This window comes from Protopterus annectens, chromosome 1.part1 (genome assembly GCF_019279795.1).
Source record: "Protopterus annectens isolate FY-2018-M chromosome 1.part1, PAN1.0, whole genome shotgun sequence".
NCBI lineage: Eukaryota > Metazoa > Chordata > Ceratodontiformes > Protopteridae > Protopterus > Protopterus annectens.
Window position 1 is genome coordinate 971,007,835 of NC_056726.1, and position 8,585 is coordinate 971,016,419.

General features: G+C 43.0%; 1 non-coding gene across 1 annotated transcript; it reads right to left on the minus strand.

Annotated features, from left to right (window-relative positions):
• Nucleotides 1–1,095: 1,095 nt before the first annotated feature.
• TRNAR-CCU lies at nucleotides 1,096–1,168 on the minus strand. Its single transcript has one exon. It is a non-coding gene; the product is annotated as a tRNA-Arg (tRNA).
• Nucleotides 1,169–8,585: the final 7,417 nt, after the last annotated feature.

The following is an 8,585-nucleotide window of genomic DNA, read 5'->3' on the forward strand; positions in this document are numbered from 1 at the left end:
TAAATAAATAAATAATAAACTTTTAGTCATGTATTATTGAGGTTCTCTAATACTTGGGTTCCAAAACCAGTAAGTTTACATTAAGAGGGTCAAAGTCTGCACTCTTGTGGGAGGAGAGGGCTGATTTCACCTATAGGAGCTGGGAATTGCTGGTGGAAAGCTTACTGTGTCTTACCCAACTGACCTGTGGTGGCTACTTTAAAACTTGCTTTTTTCTGCTTACATATAAGCCTCGCATTTGCCAAATGCTGCTACTCATACAGCAGCAGTTAAAGGGTCCTCTATAAATGCAATCACTAGAAGTTGTATTTTTCCCCTATAAAACTACCTCTGATTTTTCCATAGTCCCATGCAACTCAAGGAGCAACTAGTTTGCATGCTGAGCAGCATTGCTGCATTTAGTTAGCTCTGGATTACATTATTACTGGTGTCATTCCAAAGTGGTCCAATATTTGTCAGCCTGTGAGAACATGACTGATAGGACATGCTGCTTTGCCAGGGATGGTCTTTACATTTCACCACTAAGCTTTTGCATATTGTCCAAAACATTATCCACCCCTAGACTGCCTTTTTTAGGAATTGCCAAACAGACAAACCTTCCAACATAGCAAAATCTACTCAGGAAAAACTAAAGGTATTATTGTTCAATGCTATGAGTTTCAACAAGAAAGTGCACTCCCTGGAAGCACTCCTCACACTTCAGAATGCTGTCATCTGTGCAGTTACTGAAACATGGCTCAAGCCACAGAAAACACCCCGGAAATTGAATGCTATAATGCCTTTCACACATTCCAACCACTCACTGCACATGAAAGGACAAAATGTGGAGGTGTATCCAGCTACATAAAGGATAAGCACACCACAAGACTGGTCAAACAATACAATATGCTTGAACTACTCCATGTCCAACTAACCATAGGAAAAATACCTTACCATATCCTTACTAGCTACAGGCCCCCCCCAACATGAACCAGGAAAACCATAGCTCATAACTGAATTTACTAGAATCACTTACCATTCAACCCAATACTACATTAAGCAGTTATTGCACTCGTCACGGAGCTTACAAAAGCTTCACTTGTATCAAGATTATATCACCCCAGATGGGATTTGAACCCATAATCCTTGGCTTAGGAGGCCAATGCCTTATCTATTAGGCCACTGGGGCTCATGGGTGATTTCAGCTACCCCTCCACTAACTGGGAAGCATACACAGCCACTAACATGCAGGCTGACAGATTTCTAGACTTTGTTAATGCAAATACCCTGCAGCAGCTAGTCTGCACTCCCACTAGGGGTACAAATATCCTAGATGTAGTACTCACAAATATGGGAGTGTTGCACTCCTCCCAAGTGTAATGTCCTCGCTGTTTAGATCAGATCACAAAGCGGTCTCACTTGAAATGAATATAAAAATAGATCCCCCATCTAACCCCAAAACCTTTAAGAACTTTTCTAAGGTAAACTTCCCCCCATTAAGCTATGGCATAGCTAATTTCCAAGCTCCCTGGACCCAGAAACACAGAAGCCTATCCAGACATGTACACAAAAGCCCTGTATAACCATATAAACAGCTGCATAAAAATAGCAATACCAGACCATAATAAGCCTAGGACAGATGCTAAAACAAGCCAGCCTGGTATAAATAGGTTGTACAACAAAAGAAAAATAATTGCATCTAGAAGTAAGAGAGAATGTGCACAACAAAGCAAAAACACCCTCATTAGTCTAAACAAGCAAACCAGGGGAAATAGCCTTCAAAATTACATTTTGAGGCAAAAATAGCCTTCCAAGCTAAGGATAACTATAAGGCATTTTTCAGTTATGTCTGCAATCTTAAGGGCAATACCCAACAATGTGCAAAGTCAGTTGTAGACAGCTTCACCCATGCCGAGCCAGAAGGTATAGCAAATCTGTTAGCTGATATACTTGGGTCAAATTTCACCTCCACATCACCTCCAGGTCACTCCCAAGAAATACCCTGCACCATTCCTCTGCCATTCATCACAAAAGAACAGGTCATCCCGCACTCTCCACAGCAAAAACATACATCTTTGTTGGGTCCCAACAATATGCCTTGTTCAGAACTTGTAAGCACTAAATAAGCTACTAATTACTATAGCACTCAACCTTCCTCATTACCTAGAGAAAAACAGTTTTTGTACTTACTTTTTTCACTTGCTTAGAGAAAAACGACTCTTGTACTCACTTTCCTCACTTATCTAGAGGAAAATAGTTTTTTATTCAGGCATGTCCAAGGGTCAGGACCCAGTGTTCTCTCCTGTCTCTCTGATGAATCTGAGTATCTTGAGGCAATGTAGAAATTGCTTTATGTACACAGACAACCCTCTCCTCCTACAACCCAACACTACAACCTGTGAGAGATGCACTTATCTAGCCAAACTAGAGGTAAAGCTCTTTCTAACCAAGACTGAACTTGACAGTCAAGAGGAGAAGGTAAACATTTGCACCAGACCACACTCATCACATAGTCTCACTAAATCTACACCACCAAAATCCACACATAATAACACAAAAACATTCGTGGAGGCTCTCAATAATAATCTAAGCAACAGAGACCTCCAAAGCAGAAAAGCAAGCAACCTCCATCCCCCAACACAACCCAAATAACACATAGCCCACAGGCTCAGTGTGCCACTCAACCACAGCCAATAAGGCAAAACAACGTACCCAACATACTAGTCATAGGTGACTCTATAGTCAGGCACACAGATGTCCCACTCACCAGGCTAAACAAGGAGAAGGTTACTGTCAGCTGCCTGTCGGATGGCAGGATCCGCCACATAACACACGCACTCGGGTCACTCCGCAAGTACAAATATGACTCTTGCATTGTCCATGTTGGTGTGAATGACCTGAGACGTACCTCCCTGGACTACATGAAAAGAGACATGGAAGAGCTCTCTGATCTTGTAGCCCAGGCAGGTATGACCCTAGCCCTGAGTAGCATTCGGCCATCGCCCAGAATGATACCACAGTACAAGGAAAAAATGACTGACTTCAACAATGGGTTAAGCTTCTGGTGTCATTCTAAGGGGATACAGTATCTGTCTGCTTGGGATGACATGGTCGACAGACCATGATGCTTTGCCAGAGACGGCCTGCACCTGTCGCCCCTGGGATTCCGGATACTGGCTAAGGCTCTTGTCGCCCCTATAGTGCCTTTTTTAGGCAAGGTTCAAACGACAAATTCACCACCATAACAGGAACAGGCAAGCAAAAACTGAGGGTAATGCTATTCAATGCTAGAAGTCTAAATCTCAAAATGCACTCACTCGAGGCACTCCTTAAAATGGAGAACATCGATATCTGTGCAGTGACTGAGACCTGGTTCAAGGCTTCAGAGAGCACCTCTGCACTACCAGACTATAACTCATACTACACTTTTCAGCCATGTAACCTGGACCGAAACACCAAAGGCGGAGGTGTGTCCATATTCATTAAGGATATCCACACCTCCAGGCTAGTTGCTCAGCATAATGCATCCGAGGTTATCCAAGTGCAACTAACTCTGGACAAAACTGCAATCCAAATTGTAGCTTACTACAGATCCCCCACCATGCTCCTCTTTTCTTGATGTACTGGAAAATATTAGGGTTCAACCAAACACCCTAATAATGGGCGACTTCAACTACCCCACCAAACTACTCATGTACCAACTCCTTAGCTCAATGCTTTCTGGAATTCATAAACTCCAATGCCCTCGATCAACTTATCCACACCCCCACCAGGGGCAACAATATCCTAGACCTAGTCATTACCAACATGAGTGACTGGTGTTCCACACCTGAAGTTAACTCCTCGTTGGTCCGATCCGGTCACCCTTGATATCCACATCCCGCCCCCACCCCCCACCCCCCATTAAGGAAACCACAGTAAAAAATGTCTCCAAAGTCAACTTCATGCTTCTTAAGACAGAAGTGGTGAACTTCATGACACCCATGCAGATGGACAATACAGTTACAACTGCTGAATCCTACACAAATACACTCTATAATCATTTACATGAGTGCATGGATCATGCTATCCCAAACAGAACCAAGAAGTTATCCTCCAAAAAAGGAAGCCAATCTGGTGGTCCCCTGCCATAAACAAACTGTACAACAGAAGGAAGAAACTGTTGCAAAAGAGAGTAAAATCCCATAAGTGGAGGAGCTCCCTGGCCACCCTCAGTAAGAAGCTGAGATCCCTTATAAGATCCTCCAAACTAGCTACGAAAACAAAATCACCACTAATTCTAAGGACAACCACAAAAGCATTCTATAGCTATGTCAAGAATCTCGATAGCAACACCCAGATCTGCTCTGAGTTACAGCACAATGGCACGAGAATTACTGAACCAACTGATATTGCCAACATCCTGGCAGATAGGTTCAGTGCTAACCTTACCCCCCCCCCACCTCCTAAAGGGCCCATATCTATACAGGAAGAATGCAGAGTCCCTGTAATCACAACTACGCAGGTAAAAGCTGCACTCTCTAAAGCCAAAAACACAGCATCCATGGGACATCTCAGGCTACATTTTACACGAACTTCAGAATGAACTGGCTCCCCACCTAAGCACCATGTTCAATAATAGCCTCGCATCAGGCTTTGTGCCCACTGAATGGTGCACAGCAACAGTTATCCCATTCCACAAAGGGGGAGCCTCCACTGATCCCGGGAACTATCGCCCTATTAGCCTGACGAGCCTGGTCTGCAAGGCCATGGAACGTATCATCATGGAACTCATAAACAAAGACACAGGTAACCTTCAAACTCTGGATCCCACCCAGTTCGGGTTTGTGAAAGGCAGATCATGCCTCCTGAACCTGATTGAATTCTTTGAGGCAGTCACCAAAGCCATAGATGAGGGTAAGGTGGTTCACACAGCCTATCTTGACCTCGCCAAGGCTTTCAACACCATCCCCCATTCTGGAATTATAGCTAAACTCACTAAACTAGGTATAAATACCTATATCACAAGATGGGTTGCCAACTGGCTCACTGACAGAACCCACACTGTAAAAGTTGCAGACTCCAAATCTGACCTCAAACCAGTGACAAGTGGAGTACAACAGGGTTCAGTCCTGGGACCTCTCCTGTTTGGTATCTACTTCTCTGAAGTACAGGCTAACACAGAAGGCCACTGGCTAATGAAGTTTGTAGATGACTGCAAACTAGGAGCCACAGTCAAGTCCCCAAATGATGTGAACATCCTACAGAAGGGCCTCGCTGAGACAGATGCCTGGTGTCAGAGCCATGGCCTCAAGCTCAATGCCAAAAACTGCAGTGTCATCCCCTTTGGTAAAAACTCTGTACCCATGAACTACCACATAGGCAGCAATCCACTTAACACCGAATGTGTGATAAGAGACCTTGGGACCCAGGTGGACAGTAGTCTCTCCTTTGATTGGCACATCACCACAGTAGTCAGGAAGTCCTTCTACATGGCACACCTCATCATAAAAGGGTTTTCATCCAGGAAAAAAGAGGTCATTGCTCCCCTTCTACTCGACACTCATTAGACCCATTATAGAGTACAACGCCCCTTTTGGAATGTACCTCACAAGACATCTGCAGCAGCTGGAAAGACCACAGAAGTACCTCACAAAGAGGATTACTGGCCTCAAACAAATGCCCTACACTGACCATCTCAAAAAACTCCAGCTTTACTCCATAGCATATCACCTACTCTGACGTGATCTTTGCCTAACATATAAAGCTATGTCAAACCCAGAGCTATTGGACATGCTACACCTAATGAAATCCAAATCCTTCTGAGCTACATGCTCTAGGGACCTAAACCTTGTCACCACAATAAACAGGACATGCTGGAGGGATAGATTCCTGTCCCAGAGACTTCCTATACTCTGGAATAGGCTACCCATCTATGTCAAGCAAAGTTCTTCATTAGCAGTCTTCAAGAAAAATCTTGATGAGTGGATGGGAAATAGGAAATAAACCCCGGGGATCACTTCTGTGTCTCTGCTCGACAGTGGCACAGAAAAATAACTTTCTTGGGTGGCATACGCCAGGGAACCTTGTTGGCTAGGCTTATGTAGGCACTTGGGCCAATAGCCTAGTACCTAGCTATGAACCTATGACCTATGAACCTATATCTCAGGATGCCTCTTAAATAACTTGAAACAGGACCTATCAGGCCCACTAGGATCTCTGTTTAACCACAGCCTCCAGACTGACTTAACCTGGCTAAGGCATTTGACAGAATTCCCCACTCAGGTATTATAGATAGACTCACAAAACTGGGTATGAATTCCTACATCACCAAATGGATAGCCCAATGGCTCACAGATAGGGCACATGTTGTTAGAGTGGGAGAATCCAGATGCAGTAAGAGGCCAATCACTAGTGGTGTCTCACAGGGCTCGGTACTACGACCTCTCCTGTTCAGAATATCCTTCTCTGAGGTCAAGGCTAATGTAGAAGGCCATTGGCTGACTAAGTTTGCTGACAATTGCAAGGTGGGGGTGATCACTGAATCCTTCAGTGATGTGGATATCCTTCAGAAGGGTTTGACTCAGACAAATGATTGGTGCCATTGCCATGACCTAAAACTAAATGCAAAAAATATATAATTGTACCCTTTAAGTTTAAGAAGTCAAATACCTCTGCAAATTACTTCATTAATAGCACACTCCTAAGAGTTGACTCAGAGGTGAGATATCTAGGTACACAGATAGATAGCAGCCTGAACTTTGACTGACATGTGTCCACAGTGGTGAGTAAGTCCTTCTATGTGGCACAGATTATAAGTAAAGGCATGGCATCCAAATCCAAGAAAGTTATAGTACCACTGTACTCGGCCCTCATTTGACCAATGATCTAGTACAAATCTACCTTTCAGCATGCACATTACCAAGCATCTCCTACAGCTGGAGTGACCTCAGAGGTTCCTTACAAAAAGCATGACCTAGACGGATCGACTTAAAGCCCACTCTTTTACTCTGTCTCCTACTAACTATTAAGGGATGATCTATGTCAAACCTACAAGGCACTCTCAAATCCAGCCCTGATAGAACTGTTACACATTCACAAGACAAACTGCATGAGGGCCACCTGATCTAAGGAACTATAACTGGTCTGTGGCAAAAACCAAACATGCTGGAGAGACAGATATCTGTCTCAAGGATTACCTCCTCTCTGGAACAGGCTTCCTATTCACATAAAGCAGAACCCTTCCCTGACTCTCTTCAAACTCTGTTTGGATCAATGGATGGGGAATCCTAAATTTACTCCAGGGTGGCACCCATGTCCCTTATGGACAGGGGCAGTTTGCAAAATACTCAAAAGCATAGGCACAAATCTAAGCCATCCTCTAGCCCTTAGGGATCAAAACTTGGGTAAAATTCAGGTAATAATGGCTAGGCTTGTAAGGGCTCTCAAGCCGATAGCTTAGTAATCTTCTATGAACCCATGCACTTTTATGGCACCCAGACTTAAGCTGTTTACTATATTTAAGTGTCTTGCTTAAGATATATAACATCTGAATCCTGTCAGGTGTGTCAAAGACAGAAATAGATGACCTACTTACTATGACAGTATTAATATGACATTAGCCTGGTCTGGAAACAACCTTATACTCAATATGCTCCCAGAAGTCCTACCCAGTGCTCTGCTGTTGTTGAATCCATACATGGAAAGCTTTTTTATGGGGCTGACTATTCATCTATCGAAAATAATGTCAGTGTATGGAAGTGGTGTGACTCCACGGTTCAAAATGCATTCCTGAGTGTTGATCCATCTTTTACAACTTTATTAATAAATTAATTCCTGCCCCTGCTCTGATATGTCAGTCACACAAGGCAGGAAAGAAAACCTGTTCTAGGAAGACTAGTACATTGAATAAGCCAAACAGAAGAAAGTAGCAGTTACAGCTTACATTTAAGAGACTGACCAGCTCAGCTAAACAAAAGCAGGTATTAGAAAGCCAGGTGAGTATGAGAATCTTAATATGAAAAACTAAAAATAAAGAATAAATATCACTGTCGAGAAGACTGAGATAAATGATTCTCAAATGCTTGTCTGATTTATTTGTGAATAAGATTATAGAACTGTCCAACAAAACTACTTCTGTAGATTACAGTTCAGTTACTGTTGACTCCAATAGTTGCAAAAATAGTTGTAGTAAAGCCTTGGAGAAAGCCTTAATTTTAACCAAGACGAGCTCTGCTGCTGGTTCAGAAGACCTAAACAGTGTTTTCTGTTCAGTATTGCTAATCACATTATGCCCATTTTTCAACACTTGTTTCATCAGTCTCTCATTTGTTATAAAATGGGCGTAATGTGATTAGCAATGCTGGATTTGTTCCTGAACTCAGGAAAGAAGACAGTGATTCCTATCTCAAAAGAGAAACCAGTAAAGCTATTGACAACTATAGACCTAGCAGCCTAACAAGTATTCTGGGGAAATGTTAAGAGTCCTCCATAGTCTGATCTGAAATTACTGAAACTGGGTGCCGATAGCTACTAACATGGCTTCACTAAAGCCCAGTTATGTTTATCAAATCTGATAAATTTTTATCAGAATTTATGGGAAGCATTAGACCAGGACTTACCAGTGG